Here is a 27,123-nt window from a genome sequence, read left to right on the forward strand (position 1 = left end):
CCTCACCATCCGTGACTGCGTGTCTGCCCTGCTCCGCAGCCAGGTCAACCACCTCCTCCTCTGCAGGAGTCAAAATGTGGAGGTAAGGGCCACTGCCACCAGGCTTCGAGTGCTCCCTGACATCACGCAGTCTTTTGTTGTGCAGGCAGAGAGAATAATTGAGTATCATCTCAATGGACAGCAAATCTCTTTAAGAGCATGCAGACCGATGACACCTCTCTACGCACACACACGAAAGCACGTACGCATGCACACATACACACTCCTGCAACTGGTACAACTTTCAAAGAATGTACTGGCACCCACGCCTTCTGTCCGCATGTCCATATGGTCCTGCGGTCTAGAACCTAAGCTCCTATCTAGCATACTTCTTCACGCACATTTACGTTGCTCGATGCCATCATGAGTACCTCATTGCAGTTACTGCACTGTGTCACTTATCCTTGTGGAGTGCAGGAGGTTGTTGATCCTTTTACGCCATTGAACCCAGTTTTGCTTGTGGACCTCACAGCTGCTTAACTCTGCTGCAATCTCTGTCCATGTCGCCTTGATCTGGTGGGAGAGTTGCCATCGCTAGGAAGCAGGACCTCCTTCAGTTTGTGGATGGCCTGGAAGAGTACCAGCAGGGAGGTGTCGCTTAACCGTAGGGCTGCTTGTTCTTTGTGCTGAGACATTATTCAAAAACAGCAGGTAGTTGCAGCAGCGGTCGCAGATTTCCTGGGGTTGTTAGATCAGCAGGTGGTTGCATACAGCAGCAGTTGCAGATTTCGAGGGAGGATTAATAGTTTGCAGCATCAGGTGAACTTTCAAAATGTCCTCTCGCACAGCCAGACAGATGCTGCTGGATTATAGGGTGTACGCCTGTTCTGGTACCTTTTTAAATATGATGCCCAGCCCTCCAACACTGTAAGGTAACAGCGGGGTCGTCAGTCTCCTGCCCGCCATGTCGCACGATTGGCTGGACCCCTCGACTCTGAATATCTAATTTGCTGGCTGCCACATGATTGTATATGGCCAGCTAACCCGCCTCTGAGTGAAAGTTCTGCATGCTTTCAGTCCCGCCATTGGGACACTTGATGTAACTACAAGATTCCGCCCTTAAAGTATAGTCACTATTGTACTTTGGGAAATGACAGCAGGCATCTTGCGCACAGCAGGTTCCACAAAGAGCCGTGAAATTCATGACTGATATCTGATTTTTTTTTCAGTGATGTTGGCTGAATGATAAATATAAGAGAGAGAACTACCCAGCTGTTTTCCAAATAGTGTCCCCTGGAATCTTTTGCATCCACCTAGATGGTGGACAGATCCTAGGTTTTATGTTTCATATGAAAGATGCCACCTCTGACACTGCTGTACTGAACTGAGTACAAAGTTATGTTATGTGCTCTTTTATTCCAGTTTTGATGTCCTTGGTAAGTTTTTTTGACTAATTTTATTACCTATGCCATGCTTAAAAGTTAAAAAAAAGAAACTACATACTCTCAGAAAGCCACATAATTGTACTCTGCAATCCATTTTAAAAACCCAGCCCATCAATGCAACTTTTATTGTGCTTTGTTTCTGACTATTTATTTAAAACCTGTCTTGTATTGTTCTTTTCTGTCAGTAGCACATACAGACTGGGTAAGAGTGCAGAATGGAAAGGTTGGAGGCTACGCCTTTAAGTTCATGCCTGGTTTCACTCTATGCTTTACATTGTTTATTTTCTTTCTTACTTTGTTTTTAACTCAGAGATGTAGTGCAACCTAACACCATATGGTAACTTCCTGCATAAGCTGTTCCAAGAAGTGTAAAAGTGTAAGCAGGATTCCAAAAGATGTCTTGCTCGCATGGGAACCCGAGGAAATGGTGACAGAACCCAACATCCAGCCTCGCCAAGGATCCCATGGCTCCTTGTATCATCCAGCAGATGGGGAGGAGGTTAGTTCATTAATTGAGAAGGGGAAATTTCATGAAATGCAACACATATGCAAAAAGGATCAAGCACACTTTTTTTTCTTTTGCTAATCATCTCTCTCTCCTTCTCTGTGTCTAACTCTTTGCCAGGTCCATCTCACTGCCACCTGCCATCCCAGATTGATTTTTAAAAAAACATTATTATCATATATACGGGCTGAACATGGCCTCTGCATTTCCAAGTAATTGCTGCTAGATGGCAGTAAAGCCATTCATTTACCAGTGGAACAGATTGCATTTTCATTATATGTACAATACATGATTTCCAGCTTGACTTGCTTGGGGTTGGTGGGAAGCCCACTGTCCTTACTATTCAGAATCCATTGATATAAAAGTGCAATGTAACTCTATTAACTTGTATTAAGTAAATTTGAGAATTTTGTAAGCTTAACACTCAAATTTTCTTCTAATTTTTGACTTCTCATAAAAATGCCCATATATTTTGTATCCATGGGTAAATCTAATGGTGACACTAAAGACTCTGTACCTACTGCAGCAATAACCAATGGAAAATTTATAACCAGAGAATGAGACAAGTTTTATTTTTTTAACACTTTGTGAAACATTGTCTAATTTGAACCATGAAATTTTCATTTTTTTTTCACTTTGCTTGAGTCATGGATAAATTCTGAGATGAAATAATTCCCGTTTTGAAGAAAAACTGAGTGCATAATCTCTGCATTCTGTAATTAACTGCAAAGGATACATTATCCTTTTATTACAATATGGAATTCTTAGTAAGATGAAGGAGATGCAGTATTACATGCAGGTTCTTTGAAGAATTGGACTGTTTTCAATTTGTTGGATTCTGCCCATAAGTGATTACTTGGCAGGCCATGTGTGGAATGGCTGTGGTTGAATGTAGTCCATTTCATTCATTGAAAAATGTTGAGTTCTAATGAAAATATGGTCATAATTGTGTTTTCTACAGTTTGATTATGGTAAATATCTGTGCCAAAAATAAATCTGCACAGTAATTGATACTTCCGTTAGGCTTATTCTTTCATAGAATGACATAGAAATTACACTACAGAAATGGGCTGTGCAGCCTAAACAGCTCATGTTTGCATTTATCTTCCATGCAACCACTAGTTCTAAATCTGTTTGCCTACCCTATTTCCATATTTCCTTTATTCCCTTTTCTACCATTTAACCTATTTTTAAAATATTCCATGGTCTTTGTGTCAATAATTAACTCCAGTAGCACATTTCAAAACCTCACAATCCTCTGTTTTAAAAAAAAGCTTTTTCTATCCCAAATTTCATACATTTAAACATATATGTCTATTCCCTTGTTCCAGACTGCTGGAGTAAAATCTGAGGTAGGTTTTCAATTTGCTGGCCAGGTGTATCGATTTGCAACAGGTTTACTCTATCTATTTCTACCTATTTTGTCTTATTCTTTCATAATTTTGAAGATCCTTGTCAAGTCACCTTGCAATCTCAACCATTCTGATATAAACAATCTTAGATTTTCAGCTATTTCTTTGTATTTTCTTACAACAGGAGCCTCCTAGTAAATCATCCTATTGCCTTAACATGTTTCTGTAGTTATATCTCAAAACTGTGCATAGTACAAAACTGTGCATAGTACCAAACTGTGCTGTTACCAGTGTTTTTACATAGACTCACTGTTGCATCTCAACTTTCATATTTTATATCTCTTACTTTAAAGCCCAGCATTCCATTAGCTTTATCAACTTGAGATGCTGCTTTTAACATCTTTTGAACCTGAGCACTTAAACCCCTGTGTTCTTCCAAATCACCAAATATTTACTCCCCCCAATTTCTATAACCAAAATGTACTACTTCACACTACCCACCTGCCATTTTATTTGCGCACTGCACATCTTATCAATTTCCCTTTTGGTCCTCAGAATTGTATACTTTGCCTCCTATTTTAATATTATATGTAAATTTAGACACCACTAATGTTGTGCCTAAATCATTACTAAACTGTAATTGATAGACTTGGTCCCAGAACAAGTTGCTGTGGGACATTGCTACCTGTTTCCAGACACTCTGAGAAACTGGCCTTACTTCCCCATTTTTTTCTTCCTCCCTTCTAACAAGTTTTAAAATCTGGTTTTCTATGTACTGTCTAATTTCATTCTCCTTAACCTTCTCATTGTTTCTTTAGTGGTATCTTGTCAATGGTTTTCTGAATCATGTATGTGTCACTGCATTTTCCGCCATCCACCATATCTAATACCTTGATGTATGAATCTTGCTTCTTATAATTCTAACTTGGACTGTAAAATTTTCCCATTTCCCACACCAATACAATATTGGGTTTGATCCTGTGCTGGGTTAGCTGATAATAGATAGGATGGTCACAGGGCTCAACAGCCCTTCATCTAAGAGGGAATGGGATGCGGGAGGGTGCAGAAAGGGAATCATCCAAAATGCCTTTTCTTGTGGTTTGGGTCACTGGAGAGGTAAAAGTGTGTACATCTAGGCACCTAGTAAAGAAAGTATCAAGCTTGGTTATTTCACCTCCCACCCGTGTACACAGATAACAATGATTGGCTGTTATGATAAGTGGAAATATATACGTTTTCCATTTTCTCTTCACCAATTTCCCTGTGATAATTTTATCACCTCATGACTCTTCCCATCTTGAAGAATTTAATTCCCTGCTGGATTTGATTCCGTATGTAAGGGGACGCACAGAAAGGAGACTACGCCGGATTGAGACCTAGACAGAGTGTATAGTTGGAAATTTGGTTCAAGCGGTAGTCAGTGTTTTCTCAAGTTTAAGTGCAGATTGAGAGTCAGGCTTTGAGGGAGAACTTTCAACCTTCAAGTGAGTTAAATAGCCTTGTTAAACAGGGATCTGCCTGGCAGTAGCAGTTACCTGCCAATCAGCTGAAAGTAGTTGATTCAATAGGTGTTAATTACTGAAGCAGCAAGCTAAGCCAGCTAGTGACTCTTAAGAGGCTGTATAGAAGCAGACAATTTTTTCAAACTGCACAGAATAAGGGGATGTGTGGAAATGAGACTATGCTGGAGTGAGACATAGACAAGGTATGTAGTTGGGAATTTGGTTCAGGTGGGAATTCAGTGCAGAGGGGGAAAGAGGTTTTTTTTTTCAACTACTGGAGGCTGCAAAAAAAGGTCAGTTTTCTTCCTTTGTCACCAAGCTGGGTGAGTGCAACTTTCTGTAACTTTATCTGTGTAAATTATTAACTAATTGACTAATTAAATAAATAAGGTTGGACAGAAATGGCAGGGCTGGTGGAATGCCATGATTGCAGCATGTCAGAATATGTGGAATGCATAGCAATCCTGGACTACTATATATGCAGTAAGTATCTGCAGCTTATGCAATTTCAGCTCCGATTTGCTGAGCTGGAGCGAGTTGCAGACATTACGGGTCATCATGGAGGGGGAGAGTTATTTGGACACTTTGCTCCAGGAGGCAGTCACACTTCTTAGGTTAGGCAGACCTTTAGCGTTGGTCAACGGTCAGGGACAGGAGGGTGTGACTGTGAGTCACACAGGTATGGGAATCAGCATGCAGTGATAGAGGAGCCTCAGCCCCTGATCTTGTCCAACAAGTATGAGGTGCTTGCTTACCTGTGTGGGTGATGAGAAAGACTGCAAGGTGGTTGAGCAGACTGACCATGACACCATGGTGAAGGATACTGTTTAAGTGGGGGAAGCGAAGAGGAATGTGGTAGTGAAAAGAGACCATATAGTCAGGTTGGTGGATACGGTTCTTTGCAGCCACAACCAGGAATTCCAAAGGTTGTTGTGCCTGCCTGGTGTCAGGGTTAAAGACATCACTTTGCGGCTGGAGAGGAACCTGGAGAGGGAGGATCCATTTTTTGTGGTCCACGTGAGAACCAATAACATAAGTAAAACCAGGAATAATGTTCTGCTAAGAGAATTTGAAGAGTTAGGGACCAAATTAAAATGCAGAACATCAAAAGTTATCATCCCTGGATTGTTGTCTGAGCCACATGCCAATTGGCATAAGGTCAAGCAGATTAGAGAATTAAATGTGTGGCTCAAAGAGTGTTGTGGGAAGAAGTGGTACTGGCATCAGTACTCTGGGTAGAGTAAACTATCCTGTTGGGATGGGCTCCATTTGAACTGGGCTGGGACCAGTGTCCTGGCCAGTCATTTAACTAAGGCTGTGGACAAGACATTAAACTAATAGATTTGGGGAAAGGCTTCCAGTGAAAGGAAATTTAGAAATCCAAAGAGAAAGGTTGAGGCATCAGAACAGTATAGTGATGTGGGTAAAGACAAGCAGAGTGGCACAGGAAGAGATAGAGTTTAACAAAAAAATATGCATCACCGCATAAGGTCTTTGCAGGTAATAGAAGTAAAAAAAATGAAATTATAGGTTCTTTATTTGAATGCATGGAGCATTTGCAAACAGACAAAATAGCGGCACAAATGGAGGTAAATGACTTAGATCTAATTGCCATTAGAGAGACGTTTACAAGGTGATCAAAGTTAGCAAATAAATATTCCACAATATTTTGGAAAGACAAATAGAATGGCAAAAGAGCAAAGGTAAAAGATAACATAAGGATGTTAGTGAGAAAGGACCCAGCCTCAGAATATCATGAAGTAGAATAAGTATAGGTGGAATTAGGAATAGCAAGAGTCAGAAAACATTGGTGGGAATATTTTATAGGCATAGTTATACCATTGGACAGAGCATTAAACAAATTATTGGAGCTTGTAACAATGTAATAATTGTGGGGGGGTTAATCTTCATATAGACTGGACAGTTGAATTGGCAAGAGTGGTCTAGAGAATGAGTTTATTGAATGTTTTTGTGACAGTTTTTTTGGAGCAATACTTTATCGAACCGACTAGGGATAAAGCTATCTTAGATTTGGTATTGCATAATGAAGCAGGGTTAATTAGTAATGTCATAGTAAAGATCCACTGGGAAATAGTGATCATAATAGCATTGAATCCCATGTTAAGTTTGAAAGTGATATACTCTAACCATGAACAAGTATCTTAAACTTAAAGCCAATTACATAGGTAAAAGGGGCAAACTGGCTAAGCTTAATTGGGTAAATAGACTAAAAGGTGTGGAGGTAATTGAACAGCAGGAAACATTTTAAAGAAACAGTTCAAAATGTTCAACAAAAATACATTCTATTGAAAAACAAAAGCTCAGCAAGAAAAACCCATCTATGGCTCACGCAGGAAGTTACGGATAGTATTAGATTGAAAGAGGTTTACAACGTAGCAAAAAACACTAGCAAGTCTGAGGATTGGGAGTGTTTTAGAAACCAGCAAAAGGGCAACCAAAAGCTTGATAAAAAGGAAAAAAATGGAATGAGAGTAAACTAGCCAGAAATATAAAAACAGAAGAGAGTAGCTAAAGTAGATGTTGGCCCCTTAGAAGCAGAGACAGAAGAAATTAACATGGGAATGAAAAAATGGTAGAGGCATTGAACAAATATTTTGTGTACCTTCACAGTTGAAGACACAAATTTCTTACCAGAAATAGACAATAACTTAGGGGCTAGAAAGAGTGAGGAAATTCATATCAGCAGGGAGGATGTATTGGACAAACTTAAGGGACTAAAATCTGACAAACCCCCAGGACCTGATGGCCTACACCCTAGGTTTAGAACTAGGGGTCTAAAAGAGATAGCTGCAAAAATATTGGATGCACTAGCTATGATTCTCCAAAATTCCTTAGATTCCAGAATGGTTCCATTAGATTGGAAGTTGGCAAATCTTACACTACTTTTCAAGAAAGGAGGGAGAGAGAAACGAGTGAACTGTAGGCCAGTTAGCCTAACATCGGTTGTTGGGAAAATGTTGGAATCTATTATTAAGGAAGTCTTAAGAATGCACTTAGAAAAACATAGTATGATTAGAACAAGTCAACATGGTTTTACTAAAGGGCAATCCTGTTTGACAAATTTATTAGAGTGTTTTGAGGATGAAACGAATAGGGTAGATAAAGAGGAACCAATAGATGTAGCATACTGGGTTTCCTAAAGGCATTTGATAAGGTGCCACACTAAAGGTTAGTCAGCAAGATAAGGGCCCATGGAGCTGGGTGTAATAGCATGGATAGAGGACTGGTTAACGGATAGAAAACTGAAAGAGAGTGGGTATAAACCAGGGCTTTTCAAGTTGGCAGAATTGAACAGCGGAATGCCGCAAGGATCAGTGCTGGGGCCTCAGCTATTGACAATCTATATTAATGACTTAGACAAAGAGACAGAATTCAAAGTTTGCTGGTGATACCAAGCTAGCTGGAAAGGTAAACTGTGAGGAAGACACAAAGATGCTGAAAAGAGATATAGACAGGTTAAGTGAGTTGGTAACAAGATGGCATATGGTGTATAATGTACAGAAGTGTGAAGTTATTCACTTTGGTCATAAGAATAGTAAATCAGAATTTTTAAAAAGGTGTGAAATTTGCAAGTGTTGATGTTCAGAGACTTGGTTGTGCTCATTAGTGAGAATGCAGTAAGTAGCTTGCAGATGCAGCAAGCAATTAGGAAGGCAAATGGCATGTTGGCCTTTATTGTAAAGGGATTGGAGTACAAGAATAAAGTCCTGCAACAATTGCGTAGGGTTTTGGTGAGACCACATCTGGGGCAGGATTTTCCCTCCTTGGGTGGGCGTAGCAGGCAGGCCCGGGAGTGATCACGAAACCAACCCCCTCCTGCGATCGGGCCCCGACCGCAATTTCACGTTGGCTGGCCAATTAAGCGAGCGCTGAAGTGTGCGCATGCGTGGGGGTGCACTACGTGAAAGTTCCCTGAAGGCACAGAGCTGCCTCAAGGAGCTGAAGGTTTTTAACATTAAAAAGAAAGATTTCAAAAATTAGGAAAACATGTCCCCTCATGTGACTCTGTCATGAGCAGGGATGTGTTAAAAATTAGTTTTAAAAATTTTATTTACTCTCCAAAACCTCATCTTGCCCATGGATCAGGATTCGTTAAAAATGCAAAGTGTGCCTGGCCTATTCGTCTGCCTGCCACACAAACGGTTGGATGGGCAGTGAATTGATTAATTGATTAAAAGCCTTAATAGGCCTCTTAACTGTCGGCAGGCGTGCTGCCACCTGTCGCACACGTCCGCTGAGTGAAATATTGCGAGAGTGCACGATGACGCTGGGATGCTTGGCTGACATCATCGTGCACTATTTCATTCCCGTTCGGGTTGGGCATGCGCCCACCTGCAGGACAAAAAATTCTGCCCCTGGTGTACTGTGTGCAGTTTGGATCTCCACATTTAAGAAAGGATATACTTGCATTGGAGGCGGTACAGTGAAGGTTCAGTAAATTGGACCCTAGGATAAGGGGTTGTCCTCGGATGAGAGGCTGAGTAAATTGGGCTTATATTCTCTGGAGGTTAGAAGAATGAGAGGCGATCTTATTGAAACTTACGAGATTCTGAAGGGGCTTGATTGTTTCTGCTGGCCAGGGAACCTAAAACACAGGGGCATAGTCTCAGGATAAAGGGCCATCCATTTAGGACTGAAATGAGGAGAAATTACTTCACTCAAAGGGTTGTGAACATTTGAAACACTCTGCCCCAGAGAGTTGTGGATGCTTGATTGTTGAATACATTTAAAGCTGGGATAGACGGATTTTTGATCCCTCAGGGAATTAAGGGACATGGGGAACGGGTGGGGAAAATGGAATTGATGTCCAAGATAAGCCATGATTGTATTGAATGGTGGAGCATGTTCAATGGGCCATATGGTCTACTCCTGGTCCTATTTATTGTCAACTTACGTTCTTTCTAACCCTATTTGTTGACTGTGACCACCGAGTGATGCAGAGATTTCTTGAAAGAAATCAACCCCACAGCGCTCATATCTCTTTTCAGTGGTTGACAGCAATGTAATGTAATGTTGTCTTTGCTCTCCTTTCCTCTGGGGTCTTATTTCTGTCTATCTACATCCTTTTTTATCTCTCCCTTGCTGGTAAAAGTTACTAGATCTAAAGTTGTTTTGGATTACAGGTTTATAGATTACATCGCGATCGTCAACCATGATAGCTGCGCCTCTGACTTTGGAAATGCTCTATGCGAGTTTTTGAGGCTGTCTGGGAGATAGTTTTTAAATTCTTCTAGCAGCACTATTTTTCTTAACTCTTTGTAGGTACAGTCAATTCTTAGGGCTCACGCCCTAAGAATAAACTATAAACTGGTATATTCTCTTGAATTCCAGGAAAGTCTGTGTGGGGTTTTTTTTTGAGTTCTGGAATTATTGGTGATATGCCTCCAGTACATGTTCATAGACAGTGAGAATAGCAGCCTTTGTCTGATCATAACTGGAAGACACCTTGGCAGGCAGAAGGAAATAAACCTCATGGGCCTTTTCCACCAGCCTTTTATCAGGAGTGTCCAAAATGCTGTTGGTCATTGTAACTGAGCTGCTAGTTTCTTGAAGATTGTAAAGAAAATTTCCACCTTCCTCTGTTCAAACTTGGAGACAAATTGGGGATATTTTAGAAAATCAAAATTTGTCTTTGGGCTAAGGCTATTTAAATTACCACTAAGTAAAACCAGGTTCTCCCTAGCTTCTGCAATTTTCTCGGTTCCCAATCTTTTTGTGCCTGTAACACACACACAAATTTTTCGAGCCGGAAAGCATGTTCTTTTGCTGTACCTTGGAATTTCCTTGCTGCCCTTTTCTCCTGTAATTCTCTTTCTTGTTTTTCCTTGCCTAAAACTCTAATTCTAGCCTCCACTCTTCTAGGCGAATTTTGGCTAAGGTAACTGGTCTGTTTCAGGCTCTGTGTCTTCTACCTGTTCCGAATTTGCAGTGAGACTGAGATGTTTGGATAGCATCTTTAGTATTTGGGTCTCCATGCTTTATTGTGTATATTAGGTTTTACCTGCTTAGCTGTGGCTTTTAGCTGTTCTATGTTTATGGATGCTAATTTTTGCCAAGGCCTGCTCTTGCAGAAATGCTTTCAAATTGAAAGTAGCCATCTTATTTTTTTATTGCTCATACTCACAAAGCTTACTGCTGTATTCCTTTTTGTTTCTTCTTTCAACAATTTTGGCTATGTTACTTTTCCTTTCTACTTCTAATTCTTTTAAAGTCAGATTTGGCTCGTTTGTAATGGATTTTATCCCGGACTGCAGCACTCAATTTTGTCACAGGCAGAATTTGTGTTTTCTTTCTGCCCATGATCGATGTGTTTTGTACGTGAGGGGTGTTGTTTTCTTACCCTCAGAGTGATGGTCCCAATTTAAATAGTTCCAGCAGAAATTTTTTTGAGAGGTTTAGAATAAAGAAAGTTGTTTATTATTACATGCTTGTCCCAGAGGTTTAAAAACATGACATCTCACTCGCTCGACAACATGCACTATCTCACACGCACGAAGATTAAATATAGATGAAGGAAAGAAAAATATAATTACAATCTAGTGTCTTTTGCAGCTGGCTTGTAGTTTCTTAGATGACTCGGTGCTTTTAGTTGAGGTGAAGGTCTTGTAAAGCAGAGGATTCTCAGTAAACTGCGGGGCATCTGTAGTTGAATTTCCAGGAGGTGGTTCTCAGGTGAACCTGAAGTTGGAACAGGGGGAGAATCCTTCTCCCACTTTCAAAGTATTGCTGTTTATTACCTTGGCTGTTCAATTGACTGGCAGCTGGTTCAATGGCTTTCTGATGTAACTCTGAAGGATCTTTGTCTGCAAGCAGCTTCTTGCTGAATTTTAAAGGCAAGCAGAAAGTATGACCATCTCATCATGTGACCTCCAGTTCAAAATCCTTTTCCAAATAAGGTGGATGGTTAGATCGATAGATCTATAGATAGATGAAACATTTAAGTTATGAAGAGAGGTTGGATAGACTTGGGTTGTTTTCATTGGAGCAGAGAAGACTGAGGGGCGACCTGATCAAGGTGTACAAGATTATGAGGGGCGTGGATAGGGAGCAGCTATTCCCCTTAGTTGAAGGGTCAGTCACGAGGGGACATAAGTTCAGGGTGAGAGGCAGGAGGTTTAGGGGGGATGTGAGGAAAAACTTATTTACGCAGAGGATGGTGACGGTCTGGAATGCACTGCCTGGGAGAGTGGCGGAGGTGGGTTGCCTCACATAATATAAAAAGTACCTGGATGAGCACTTGGCATGTCATAACATTCAAGGCTATGGGCCATGTGCTGATAAATGGGATTAGGTAGGTAGGTCAGGTGTTTCTCGTGTCGGTGCAGACTCGATGGGCCGAAGGGTCTCTTCTGCACTCTGTGAGTTTGTGATTATACGTCCTGTAGTGGCATTCACACCTTGAGAGTTTGAGATAGCTAGGATCTTAGTATGTGAATGACTCATTCAATTTGAAATTACCCCTATGAATGCCTTTCAGGTAAAGGCATTGCGTCAACATCAGTCTGGATGGTTCCTTTTGTTCCCTCTGGAGACAGAGGAGTGTGTCAATCCACAAAAGCAGTCAGATGATCCTTGGGCAGATTAAAAATTAGTTTGATGTTCAGAATATACTAGGGCATGACAGCAAGCTATAGAGCATGGAGTGAAATGTGGTATTGCCAGAGCTTATTTTCACGTGGAGTCTTTTGGGAAGGGGTTACTGAATAGTAACCAGAAAGAAACCTTGATTGGCTGTTCCCCACTGCAGACCCCTGAGGCCAATTGTAGTGCCCTTAGCTAATCTCAACTGCCCTTGCTGCAGTTGAGATCAAGTAAATCAACAAACTGCAGATAGAACCTGAACTTTTTTGTTCCTCGTGGCTCAGCTAATCATTGCATAAATTTATCAAGCAATCAAGGATTGTTTTGTTTACCATTTAGACAGATAATATGATGCATATGTGTTGTATGTATTAAAAGTCTTATTATAGAGAATAATAAAACTTTACAAAGTCATGGTAAAGTTTAAAAGACATATAGATTATCTAGGCACTCTCAATTAACTTAGTTATATAACTCCAAAAATTTGTAAACTTGTACTCAAATTACCACCAAGAATTTAAAAGAACTATTATATGTTTCCAGTTTTCCTCTTTATCCTCTTTTCCTTTCTCCAAGTACATTCATTAAACTCTAATAACCTCAATTCTCTGTGTTAAAGTTTGGACTCTTCCCAACCCTTATCATCCAGGTTTACAGCAAAATACTGCTCCATAACCAGACATGTATCTCATCTGATTTGAATCTTGAAGTCTTTTACATGATGTGAATGGAATAATGTGTCACTTTACTATACTTTTCTGGCATCTTTAATGCAGAAAATGTCATGCTTTAAATCATATTGTTTAGGCTAAAAGTGATTTGTCAGATTTATTTACAATAATTACACACAAACAAATACAGCAATTAATCAACAATCTAATGCTTGACTTGCCTAATATTTTAACTGAAAAATGATGTGTTCAGAATAGTTTAACTGGGTCTTTGATTAATGTAACATAGGCTTTGTGAAGTATAAGTACCTTTCTGAATGCCACAATACTGAAACAAGCAGGCGAGTAGGCAATTGCATTACAGGATATATTCATGGATTTACTTGAAGCGGAGGCAGATTGCTTTGAAGAACGCCGAACACAAAAGTGTTACTAATATTACCCGTCAAGTAGATAGGACAGTAGCACCTTAACTGTCATTTACTTGGTCAAGGCTTGAAACAAAGCCCATTGGAATTTTGTGTGATGATACTCTTGCACAGAATTATCATCAAAAATCTGAGCTACTGTCTAAACAAACTGGAACTATTTTGATTCCATTTACAGATGGTGACACCATCAATGCCTCCACTGAAATGAATAGCTATGTTGAAGGTTGTGTGTTATATTTCCATCCCTATCCAGACAAAGGAATATTTTTAAGAATTCAATTTATTACAAACTTCATGGCATTGCTGTTTAATGTTTTCCATCAAAATGGACACATTTTATGGTTTGAGGCAAGGTGGAATTGTCCCTGTGCTGTTACTGAGAATTTCCTGATCAGCTAATAGGCTGCCTTTGGCTCCTTTGTCAACCAGGAGATGTGGCTGAATTGTGTTTGTGCTTGCAGTTATAGTCACTTTTGTCTTCCTTAGAAGATACAGCCAGGGTTAGCAGAATTCAATGTCCAGGGAGCTGGTGTGTAAATGTCAGTTGTGGGGAAACTCTGGTGTCTTTTAGTTCAAATTGTAACAGTTGCTTTTTTTTCAAAATCATGCCACAAAGTACTTGGTCACATTATATTTTATTAAAATTAGGTATCTATTTCATTGTACACTGCTGGTCTAGAATAAATAGAAAATGATATTAAATACACAAGAATGTTAATAGTTTTCAGTATTTGTGAATTGTTATTGTTGTTAACAGGTAAAATGGAATCTTCCTTTGTATTAAATACTTGAACACGTTCCATTGATGGTTAAGGAACTTTAAACAATAAGAAGCTGGATTAGATGAGGAAGATTCCTTGCCTATGGTGAATTAGCTGATTTCACCCTAGGTGGTGGCAGGGATGAAGTGATTGCTCAAATTGCCTCCTAGTTAGAGCAAGTTGGTCCAGGTACCCCTTCCTGATTGTTATCCATTGATCTCTGCTGGAAGTACGTGTGCAGACATCAGATAAGAAAATCCAGTTCAGTTGTCATGCCTTTATGGTCGAATAGCTTGCTGACACTTGTGAATAATAGGCAACTGGATGACACAACATGTCATGGGTGCCAGTGCCTGTTGAATTGAAACCCAGAAAGGAAATGATGCCTTGGGTAAATGGAGAAAATTGGCATGGAAGTAATAAGAGAAACACACAAAAATATATTGTAATCCAAATCCCAATATAATTTCTATTCCATAAGTATTTTCTTCTGTAACTGTTTAAATAATTTCAAAGGATGGAATTTTATGCTCTATTTATATTAGCGGTTTCCATTTGAAATTACTGCTGCCCTATTGTAACTGTTGTTAGACAACTGCTATTGAAAGTGGCATACATCACTGAAATAAGTGTTTTTCTGTAGCCATTTGGCAGCACTACCTTAGTTGTCAAATGAATGGATAAAACATTCTTGACAGCCTCTCTACCAACACTGAAGCTGTTTCATTACTGCCTCCATATATGGATCAATGCTACACTGGATTAGAACAATAACAAACACAGAAAAATAATATACAACAGGAAGGTTAGTACCTGTACAGGTGTATGTTCCACATGAATCAGCGCCTTCAACATTGAAGGACAAACCAGAGGGAAAAAATGGACAAAATCTGATTACAAAATATGGTTTGACTGCTGTAGAATTTTTTTTTTTCAAATTTCTGGAACTGGGAGCTAATGTTGGATGAAAATTTGAGGAAGCAGTTCCTTAATATAAAGTAGGAAAGTTCAGGACTGGAAAGAACCATTGAGGTCCATTGTTCTTTTAACCAACATCTCTCAACATAGACTTTCTGCAGCTAATGGTTATATCAGTGTAAACCTGATGGATATTTATGGACCTGTTTTTCATTTCATCTTTCTAGCTATCCCTATTGCAACATGTCTCAATGATGTCACAGATGAGCATCTCCATAGTTTTCCACTGGATCTTTCTAGCTGCTGAAGTACATTTCAGTAGTGAAGTTGTGATAAAGACGAGCATCTCCATAATGTCACAGCCAAATGTGCATGAATGGAATGTTGGGTTTTCACAGTGCACCTGATTTATAGGAAGCTGTACATTCACCTAAATGTGGATGAGTGGCTCAGCTAGATTCAACTAGTCTACAAGGTAAATTCAGTTTAAGATTAGCTGGATTCTCCTAGATACTGAATAGTGAGGTGTTAAACGGACAACTGCTGATGTACAATGACAGAGTAGCATTTCCAGAGTTGAAAATGGCATTGCTGATCTACAATTTAAATGGCATAATTAATTTCCTATTTAAGTATGCATTAACTGCACAAAGAATTGGGAGAGACAGCACTAGAATAAGAAATAGTAAAGCATTGGGTGGGGTCATGATAACAGGCAATGTAAGTAAGTTCAAAATTAGGTTTTCTGTGCATGTAATTGCACAGAGTGGTAAATAAGATTGATAAGCTGCAGGTGCACATAGTCACATGAGAATATGGTGTCATGGCAATAACAGAGACCTGACTCAAAAAAGGGCAGCACTGGGTACTAAACATTCCTGGATTCAAAGTGTTCAGGAAAGATAGGAGGAGGGATGGCAATATTGATTAAGGAGAATATTATAGTGCTGGAGAGAGAGGACACCCTAGAGGGGTCAAAGACAGAATCTATTTGTTTAGGGGTAAGAAACAGTAGAGGTACCATTACACTACTGGGTGTATTCTATAGGCCACCAACTAGTGGGAAAGAAGTAGAAGTACAAATTTGCAACAAAATTACACAAGTGCAAAATTAGAATAGGTCTGATGGGGACTCGAGGACTTTAATTACCTAATATAGACTGGGATAGTAATATTATTAAGGGCAGACAGGGAGAAGAGTTTCTGAACTGAAGTGTCTTCAGGAAAATCATCTAGATCATTATGTTTCTGTCACATTGAGGAAGAAGGTATTGCTGGATCTATTTCTGGGGATTAATGTGGGTCAAGAGGATCAAGTGTCAGTAAGGGAGAATTTCGGGGACTGTGATCAAAGTATCATAAGATTTAGGTTAGCAATGAAAAAGGACAAGGAGGAATTCAGAGTAAAAATAATTAATTGGAGGAGGGCTAATTTCAAAGGGGTGAGAATAGATCTGGGGCAGGTACAATTGGAATCAAAAATTGGCAAGCAAAATGGTAATGGAACAATGGGTTGCCTTTAAAGAGGATACACTTGAAGTACATTTCCACAAGGGGGAAAGGTAAAACAAAGCTGGAGCTCCTTGGATAGTGAAAGAGATATGGAGGAAGAAAAATAAGTGTGACTGATGTCATGTTGATAGTACAAGTGAGAATCAGGCTAAATATAGAAAGTTCAGAGGAGAAGTGAAAAATGAGAGAAGCAAAGGGAATGAAAAGAAAATGACTGCTAACATAAAAGAGAATCCAAAAGTCTTTTATAGGCTCACAGGGTGGTAAAAAGAGGGGTGGGGCCAATTAAGGACCAAAAAGGAAACTTACTCAAGGAGGCGGAAGGCATGTCTGAGGTACTAAATGAGTACTTTGTGTCTGCTTTTACCAAGGAAGAAATTGCTGCCAAAGTCACAATGAAGGTGGAGGTAGTTGAGACACTGAGTGTGCAAAAAATTGATAAAGAGGGAGTACTAGAAGAGTGGCTGTTTTTAAAGTTGATAAGTCACAAGGACTGGATCAGATGCATTCAAGGGTACAGAGTGAAGCGAGGGTGGAAATTGCGGAGGCACTGATCATTATCTTCCAAACCTTTTCAGATATGACAAGAGGTTCCAGTTGACTGGAGAATTGCAATGTCACTCCCTCGTTCAAGAAAGGGTGTAAGGATGACCCCAGCAACTACCAGCCAATTTAACCAATGCAAACGCTTTTAGAAATGATAATTAGGGACAAACATAACAGTCACTTGGACAAAACAGGCAAAGTTAAAGCCCATGAAACAAAAGGGACAATGGCAGCATGGATGCAATGCTGACTGAGTGACAGGAAACAGTAGTGATGAACGGTTGGTTTTCAGTCAGGAGAAGGTATACATTGGGGCTCCCCAGGGATTTGTACTAGAACCGTTTCGTTTCTTTTATATTGGTGACCTAGAATTGAGTGTGCAAGACACAATTTCAAAATTTATGGATGGCACAAAACTTGGAAGTATTGTGAACTGTTAGGTGATGGACTTCAAGAAGACAGAGACATAGCTGATGGACATGTGGCAGATGGATTTTATTGCAGAAATTTATGAAATGACAAATTTTGGTAGGAAGAATGAGGAGAGGCAATATAAATTAAAGAATACAATTCTAAAAGGGTGCAACAGCAGGAGGACCTGAGGGTATATATGCACAATCATTGACGGTGGCAAAGCAGTTTGAGAAAGTGCTTAATGAGGCATATGGGAACCTGGGCTTTATAAATAGAGGCTTAGAGTACAAAATCAAGGAAGTTACAATGAAATAAAAGCAAAATACTGTGGATGCTGGAGATCTGAAATAAAAACATGAAATGCTGGAAAAGGTCAGCAGGTCTAGTATCATCTATGGAGAGAGAAACTGAATTAACATTTCAAGTCTCAGTTCTGAAGAAGAGCCATATTGTACTCAAAACATTAACTCTATTTCTCTCTCCACAGATATTGCCGGTCCTGCTGAATTAATGGTGAACTTGTATAATACGTTGGTTCGATCTCAACTGGAGTATTGTGTCCAATTCTGGACACTACACTTCAGGAAAGATGTGACGGCATTGGACGTCGTGCAGAAAAGATTCATGAGAATAGTTCCGGGGAGAAGGGATTTCAGTTACATGGAAAGATTGGAGAAGTTGGAACTGTTCTCTTTGACAAAGCAAAGGTTGAGAGATTTGATAGAGGTGCTCAAAATCATGAGGCGTCTGGACAGAGTAGATGGGGAAAAATTATTCCCATGGGCAGAAGGTTCAAAGATCAGAGGACACAGATTTACGATGAACAGCAAAAGAACCAAAGGCGACATAATGAAAAACTGTGTTATGCAGCAAGTGTTACTGTGTTAACAAATGCCTAACAAATTTGATTGAATTTTTTGTGGTGACCAGGTGTGTGGATGAGGGTAATGCAGTTGATGTAGTTTATATGGATTTCAGCAAAGCCTTTTACAAGTTCCCACATGGGAGACTTATAAAGAAGGCAAATGGACATGGGATATAGGGTAATTTAATAAGGTGGATTCAAAACTGGCTTAGTTGTAGGAGACAGAGGGTGATGACAGAAGGATGCTTTAGTGACTGGAAGCCAGTGTCCAGTGGCATACCCAGGGATCTGTGCTGGGTCCCTGAAATTATTCGTCATTTATATAAATGACATAGATGACTATGTGGGGGATAGGATTAGTAAGTTTGCGGATGACACAAAGATTGGCCAGGTGGTTAACAGTTGAGTGTCTTGGGTTACAGGAAGATATAAACGGGATGGTCAAACAGGCAGAAAAATGGCAGATGGAATTTAACCCTGAAAAGTGTGAGGTGATACACTTTGGAAGGAGTAATTTGACAAGGAAGTATTCAATGAACGGCATGACTCTAGGAAGTTCTGAGGAACAAAGAGACTTTGATGTGGGTGTCCATAGATCTCTGAAGATGGAGGGGCATGTTAGTGGGGTGGTGGAAAAGGCATATGGGACACTTGCCTTTATCAATCGAGGCCTAGATTACAAAAGTAGGGAGGTCAGGTTGAAGTTGTATAGAACCTTGGTGAGGCCATAGCTGGAGTACTGTATGCAGTTCCGGTAGCCACATTATAGGAAGGATGTGATTGCACAGGAGGGGACGCAGAGGAGATCCACCAGGATGTTACCTGGGATGAAACATTTAAGTTATGAAGAGAGGTTGGATAGACTTGGGTTGTTTTTGTTGGAGCAGAGAAGACTGAGGGGCGACCTGATCAAGGTGTACAAGATTATGAGGGGCATGGACAGAGTGGATAGGGAGTAGCTGTTCCCCTTAGTTGAAGGGTCAGTCACGAGGGGACATAAGTTCAAGATGAAGGGCAGAAGGTTTAGGTGGGATGTGAGGAAAAACCTTTTTACCCAGAGGGTGCTGACGGTCTGGAATGCGCTGCCTGAGAGAGTGGTGGAGGTGGGTTGCCTCACATCCTTTTAAAAAGTACCTGGATGAGCACTTGGCACGTCTTAACATTCAAGGCTATGGGCCAAGTGCTGGTAAATGGGATTAGGTAAGTAGGTCAGGTGTTTCTCACATGTTGGTGCAGACTCGATGGGCCGAAGGGCCTCTTTTGTACTGTGATTCTACTACTGCACTGCCTGAAAGCATGGTGGGGGCAGATTCAATTCTGCTTCCAAAGAGAATAAGATAATTATCTGAAGAGAAAAAAAATTTTAGGGCTATGGGGAAAAGGTGGGGGATTGGGACTGGCTGAGTTACTGTTGCAGAAAGCTGGCATGGATATGGTGGACCGAGTAACCACCACCTGTGCTGCAACCATTGTATTACTCTATGATATGAACAGAATAATTGCCAATTTTAATAATTGCTATTATTGTACACTTAACAGGAATAATGTCTGTATGGATGGATGGGAAGCATTGTAAAGAAAATTACATTTATCAAGGCTCTGTTGATAGAAAGAAAGGGGATGCACTCCTTTTTTCCCCATTTAGTAGAGGTGCAGCTGACCTGTGTAGGTGCATTGAGAAACAATAGATTGGAGAAATATGTTTTGCACTAGCTCCTACAATTGCTTTAAGGATCCACAAAAAATGTCATGGGCTGGATTTTATGGGCCATTGCAGTCCCCACTGCCCCAGCTGAAATGTCAGAGTACCCACCCACAACCCTGATAGCTGCCCCACAGCAATTTAACGCTGGGAGCAACGTTAATTGCTTTAAGGCAAGAATTCTGCCTCTTTCTCGGGAGGAAGTCCCACTCTTTAGCCAGCAGCTCTGGAAACTCTACAGCATCAGCCATGGGTGGTGGCCACTGCTGGTACTATAGGCAGTCATGCCACACCGAGGAGCGCAGGTAAGTCCGGGTGAGGGGGTTTTGGCAAAGGGGGTTGAGGTGTGTGTGTGTGTGTGTGTGTGTGTGTGTACAGATAAATTCAGAGTTTATCTTTTATGTAGTTGAACGTATCCAACAAAACAAGTACAACTGACAGTAAATAATATAAAAATCCCACAAAGGTGTAATTAATTTAGATTTGACTGCAGAATTGCTTATAGAGGAATAAGACCATAATGAAATAATTCTGAGCTCTCAGTTTAACGGCTCATCTGAAAGATGGTACCTTTGACATTGCAGCATTCACTCAATACTGCGCTATAGTGTTTGCTTGGATTACATGCTCAAGTCTCTGGAGTGGAGTGGATCCTACAACCTTCTGATTCAGAGGCAAGGTCGCTTCCACCAAGCCTGACACTTTCTCTGTTTCTCTAAAGTTACATTTATGGCTTTAACATATAAATACCTGCTGTGATAAGAGCAGCAATGTTAAAATGAGTAGGTTGAGGACTTGGTGCACTTGACTATCCATGCATAAGACAGCTTCTAGTTACAGGCTGGTACATTGCCTCTGGAGGCAGCCGTGAAATCAGTTCCCGACATAGTTGTCCCTGCCTCTGGAGGCATGTCTGTTGCTTCATTTATGTGCTGCATTTGGAGATATTCCTGTAACATAAATGAGATATAATGTAGCAGACTACATTGCATAAAATATAGTTTAAAGTAGAGCATATCACAATTGAGAGTTTTGACTTTATAAACCTGGTTTAATCTTTGGAAAGCCTGTGAAATTATGTTCTGTAATAGCACCATGTCATCTAGTAAGACCACTTTTACTAATCTATCCACTTTTAAGGAAATCTTTCATAAACCAGAGTTTATTTCTTATCCTTAGAATCATCCTCTAGCTGCAGCTCAAACACTTCTTGCCCAGCTCCCTGCAAAAATACATGTAATAATTTGATACAGCCACATTGATCAGAATGTTGCATTTGACACTGGGTATGGTGCTTTTAAGTGTACTATAATGGTGTGTTCCTGAACTATACACCAAGATAGTCTTAAGTTTGATCTCTAGTCTGTACTGAGTTGGTCAATCTCAATCAGTACAGCAGAACAGGCACTATGGGCTATGTTTTCGCTACCTAGACGGTTAGCTCGATTCAGGAAATTTCCTGACTTGGCAGAACTGCCTCAATATAAAGGGCCTTATTAGTCCTAATTTTTCACCAGGGAGGCGAGAGCAGGGTTGAGTTGGGCCTTCCAACATGGAAGCAGATCCTGGGCAGGCGAGTTCTGAGGCAGTTTGGTTAGAAGGCCTGCCTCGGTTCTCTGGGACTTTGTCCTAGTTGTTATAGAAGCTGTTAGGGTTTGGCCCTCTAGCCCACCCCCCTCCACCCAACCTCCATGCCTCTTCATATGCCCCATGCCACCTTTATAGACACTCACCCAGTATCCATGATGGGAAGACTTCAGGTGCCATGTGGAGATGAAAAAGAAATAAACGTCTAACCAACTAATATAGTGCTTTTGCATACACATTTTATATTGAAAAAAACTCCCATCCAAAGCTTTTAAATCTCTTCAAGTTGTTAATCTTGTCAAAATTTTGTTCAGACCCCACATCAAAGACAGCTAATCCTTAATAGCCTGTTTAAACTGTTAATCAATCTGTCAACCTAAAACCCCCTCCTGAGATAATTGTAGCTTTTGAAACTCAACCAAACATACATAATAACTTGATAATAATGCTAGGGAAATGTCAACAAAGACCTCTATTGAAACTGCACAAACTTTCCTAACCTACAGCAAATGGCCTGCCAATCAAAGCAGTCCAGCAGAGGGTTTAATTTAACTCACGGACAGCTTACAGCTGTTTATTTTCATATTTAAAGACTGGGGGGTTTAAAAATATGTTCAGATCATGACACTTAGACCTTATCTGTCCTTCGAGAGCTTTTAAGTCTACATGATCAATCCATGACTTGCACACTGCGGGTTAAGGCCTTTGGAATAGCTAAAATTGGGTGTGTTTGAGTTCAACACTAAGTTCAAATGGTTCTGCTGAATTCAGGTTTTCCTCTTGTATGATTTTCCCCTGCTGGCAAAAATGGGATCTATCAAAAATGTAGTGAGGACTTCCACATCCGGGTCCTGCCCGCCGTTTCTAAAATTGGCCTGTCTTTGCAAAAATCCAGCAGTATATTTAGCTTTAGCATCGCTCGGCTAGGGTTCCTGCCAGCAGGTGTTGCTGGATAAAATGCAAATTGGATCAGCCTTGGCTGTGATTGAATAACCCACCCATACTTGTTGAGGGTTCTTAGGTAAAGAAATTACTGTAGAGTTGCTGATGCCCATAGAACTAGTCAGAACAAAAGTTACTGCCTTCAAGAGAGGGGTGGAATAGGGAAGAGAATTGGGGATACGTAGAGGGAATGACCAGAATAAGGTGGTATGTTGAAACCTCAAAGACCTGCATTTAGAGTGTTTGGGGAGGAGTGTGTGTGTGAGAGAGAGGGGATTTCATTTGCAATTCTTCATCCTGTGCTCATTAAGTTTGGACTATGCCTTTTTGTGATGCTGCAGAATATGGGCATTCTCTTTGTTGAGGAGGGAAAATTGTGGGCAACCATAGCAACTAACCTTCACACAAATCCTAGATGGCAAACAGCATTATAGGCCTGGGAGTAGGGGATGCAGCAGTGTTCCTATCTGGTGAGGGTGTGTGGTGACACAAAAGGAAGAGGAATCTCACATTTAACAGGAAATAAATCCCCAAATTAGTCAATATACATTTTAAAAAGTAGATGAGACAGAGAACTTTTATCATGCATGGCATGATGCTGCAATATTGCTTTGCTCCATGAGAAACTCATTCCCAAATTTGATATGTGTCACCATGGGCAACATTTTTCCACTCCGTTGGGGGGGATGTGCGGGCAGATGGGTTCCCAATCGGTGCCCCCAGTCAGCGGCTTGCTGCCATTTTACGTGGATGGTCCAATTAAGGCCTACCTAGCGTGAAGTCTGCCAGGAAGCGATATGTGCTCCCTGTGCGGGCAGGTGGGGGGAGGATTCCCTGAGCCGGGAGTGTGTACGAAAGAGCGCACAGATCTCCTTGAGGCAAAGTGCTACCTCAGGGACATCAGCTCAGATTTGAAACTTCAAATAAACACAAGAAAAAAGTTTCGCTGCCATGTCCCCTCACGTGACACTGTCATGAGTTGGGACATGTCCAATACTTTTATTTTGAAATATTCCAAGATTTTTAAATCACTCATGAAACCTTACCCCGCCCGTGGGTGAGGTTTCATGCTTTTTCAGAAGCCCGCCAGGGCTCCCAGCCTGCCCGCCAACCTTAAGGTTGGACGGGCAGGTCCATTAATGATTTCAATTATTTTTTTAATGGCCTTAATAGTCTGTTGACAAGTCGGCGGGCGTGCAGCTGACTTGGCTGCGTGCCCACCGATCTGAAAATCTAAATGATGTGGGGTAATATAGGGATGTCTGAGGTCATCCCACATCATTTTATGCGTTGGCAAGCAGGCCCCGCCCCCACTCACTGAACAGAAGATTCTGCCCCATGTGTCTTTGGAAAATGTACAGTTTTGTTCCAAAACTTATTTGTGCTACAGATGTGTATTGTTTTAAAAAAAGTGTGAATTGCAGTGTAATAGGAGTTGTTTAATGATTATAGCAGATACATAGTTGAATTTTTTTAAAAATAGCTTTTTTTGTGACTCAATGGATAAACATCTACTTTGAAAATAAACTTGTTGAATGACTAAAATGACCATTCATTTTTCTTCCCCAGAGGGTGAAAATAAAAAAAAACTGTTTTGTAGGATAGCCTTTTTAGGTAGACAAGTTTTTCTCTGCTATTTTGGCTTAAAGTAAGGTTAAGGTTGGCATACTGCCGCAGAACTGTGGTTTGGGGTTCCTGTACCACATGAGTCTATAATCAGAGCCGCTCCTCAATGGGAAGCCCTGGGTTACTCGAGAAATATTTGAGTAGCAAGCAGCTGGAGTAAAACACTCCAATCCTTTTCCCTGAGCAATAAAAAGAAATCCTGTTTACCTGAGTAATAAAGTCTGCCACAGTGAAATCTGTATTGAGCTGTCTGGTGGTGAAACATAAAAAGATTATAAATTATGTGTTTTGTACAGATTTTAATGACAATCACAAACTTTTATAAATGCATATCATTCATACTTGTTTCTTCTGGCTTTCCTCTCACTTCATGATTAAAGCTCAGATATATTTTTTCAGTAACTCTGTGATGGGTGTCTTCATTTAGTTAAAACCTATGGTGACCTTTGAATTATCTGATTTTGTTAGCTAATATTTGTGGCCATCTGGTTTAAATTTGGCGTTGTATGAGTCATTTTACTTTGATTTAGTCCCCCTTTTATTCTATAGAATGAGGTCTCAGGAAAACATTTTGTAATTGCAATTCATTATGTGCTTTCTTTAAAAGCAGCACTGAGCATTTGAACATACTGAACATAAAATAAGCTTGTGTGGAAATATTTAAAGTGCACAAATTGTTATGTGGGCATTGGAGTAACTAGTTTGTAAAAAAAAAAATTAAAAACTACACACTTTGTAGTGAGGTATTTAACTTTGTGCCATCATATCCTCCCTTTGACAAAGTAAAAGTTTGGGGGAGTAGCTTCCGTTTCCAGCAGAGGAAGGATGAGTGATCTTATAGGAAATGATGATGCACAGCATTTTTGGCATCCAGTATGCAAACAGGCAGATTTTGCTATATTTTCACTCAGCTTTTTCTTGTTTAACCAACGTAAACCCCTGCATCCAAAGTAATTATAGTCACCAATTTTGAAAGTTTTTGATTTCTTACAGTACTTCAACCTTATTTAGAATAATTTCTCTTCTAATTCTTTTTAATTTGGCATGCTATCAAAAACAAAATCTGACTGGTTTTGCTTGACATCTAACTGGTTACGTGGTACTGAGTCACCTAGACCAAGAAAGTCCCCCAAGCTTGTCTTTGGATTGTGCTGAACTATCTGACACTAGTAGAGGCAGCAATGGAACTCCACAATTATTCTTGCTAAGGGAAGGGAAAAATCAGCCCCAGTTCCTGCTTCTGATTACTATCCCATGCTGTAAAGGATGTCCAGATGGCACTAGATGATATTAGGTTTGGCTGTGTTATTCCCTGGAAAATATGTAGGTGCATGTATGAATAATCCCTATGTAAGGGAGGTATCTAAGCATTGCCTTTTGTAGCACATGAATCCATACTCTGAGAGTTACCATTTTCTTGAGAGAGAGGGAGAGAAACCTGTCACTAAGTTTTGGAATCAAGCATTTCCAGATCAGAAGCATTCAGATGCTTTTGCCACCTCCAGGCTGACCTTGTGTCGTGCTTTCTTGCCACATCCAATTCACTCAGAACTCCACTGCTAGCCTGCACTAAGCTCCACTTGCCTATTACCTTATATTCCCTGACCTTGTCTAGCCCCCTATCCCTCAGCACGTTGATTTCAACAACAACTTTTATTTATATAGTGCCATCAATGTAACTAAATGCCCCAAGGTGGATCAAAAGAGCATTATAAAACAGAATTTGATTCTGACCCACATGAGATATTAAAGCAGATGACCAAAGCTTGGTCAAAGAGCTAAATTTTAAGGAATGTATTAAAGGAGGAAAGAGAGGTGGAGAAGTCTAGGAGGGAATTCCAGACCTTAGGACCCAGGCAGCTGAAAACACCAATGGTGGAGTGAGTAAAACCAGAGTTGGTCAAAAAGCCCGAGTTAGAGAAGCATACATATCTTGGAGGGTTGTAGGGCTGGAGGAAATTAGAGATATGGAAGGTCAAGATCATAGAGGGACTTGAAAACCTGGATGAGGTGGAGGTGTTGATCAACCGGGAACCAACGTAGGTCAGCGATCACAGGTGTAATGGGTGAACATGGCTTAGTGCAAATTAGAACATGGGCAGCAGAGTTTCAGAAGATGTCAAGTTTATGGAGTGTAGGACATGGGAGGCTGGTCAGGAGTGATTTAGAATGGTCCAGTCTAGAGGTAACAAAGGCACCAATGAGAGCTTCAGCAGCAGATGGGCTAAGGCAGGGGAAAGTCAGGTAACTTTAAGCAGGTTGAAAGAGTTGATCTTAGTGATGGTACAGATATGTGGTCAGTAGCTCATCTCAAAGTGAAATGACACCAAGCTTGCAAACAGTTTCAAAATTCTCACCCTTCTACATAAATCATGCAATATCCTTGCTCCACCTTACTTCTAGAACCTTCTGCTTTGCTATATTTGTGTCTTGCTCTCCATTACTCTAATTCTGGCTTAGTGTGCATCCTTCTTTCTCTCTCCACTCCACCATCAAAGGGCAAGCTTTCAAAGATCAAACCTCAGCATTCTGAAAATCACTTCCCAATATCTACTGACTCTATTTCTCCCACTCCCAACTGCTACTCAACTTGCATTTTCCAGCATGCCTCTATTCACCCATTTAACCCTTTCCCTAGATCCTTTTGTAAATCATGTTATGTTTTTCTGCATTCAATGTGTTGTATAGTGCAAATTGTTGTGCAAAGAGCAATCTGTCAGGTGATGGTCATCCTTGATGCCAGGAAAATCATTTTTTATGGAT

At 40.4% G+C, this 27,123-nt stretch overlaps 1 protein-coding gene across 3 annotated transcripts in view; it reads left to right on the top strand.

Annotated features, from left to right (window-relative positions):
• The window catches only part of LOC121292910 (small integral membrane protein 29-like), a 108,084-nt gene that overhangs the window by 20,081 nt on the left and 60,880 nt on the right, over positions 1-27,123 (top strand). Inside the window, exon 1 of one of the 3 annotated variants that reach the window (XM_041215379.1) lies at positions 1,740-1,923. The exons of 1 other annotated variant lie outside the window; for it this stretch is intronic. The gene's annotated coding sequence lies outside the window, so the exon portion shown is untranslated. Of the gene's footprint in view, positions 1-1,739; positions 1,924-27,123 lie in introns of those variants that run through there. One more of the 3 variants, XM_041215377.1, reaches the window with a different exon arrangement.

Source organism: Carcharodon carcharias, chromosome 21, assembly GCF_017639515.1.
Source record: "Carcharodon carcharias isolate sCarCar2 chromosome 21, sCarCar2.pri, whole genome shotgun sequence".
NCBI lineage: Eukaryota > Metazoa > Chordata > Chondrichthyes > Lamniformes > Lamnidae > Carcharodon > Carcharodon carcharias.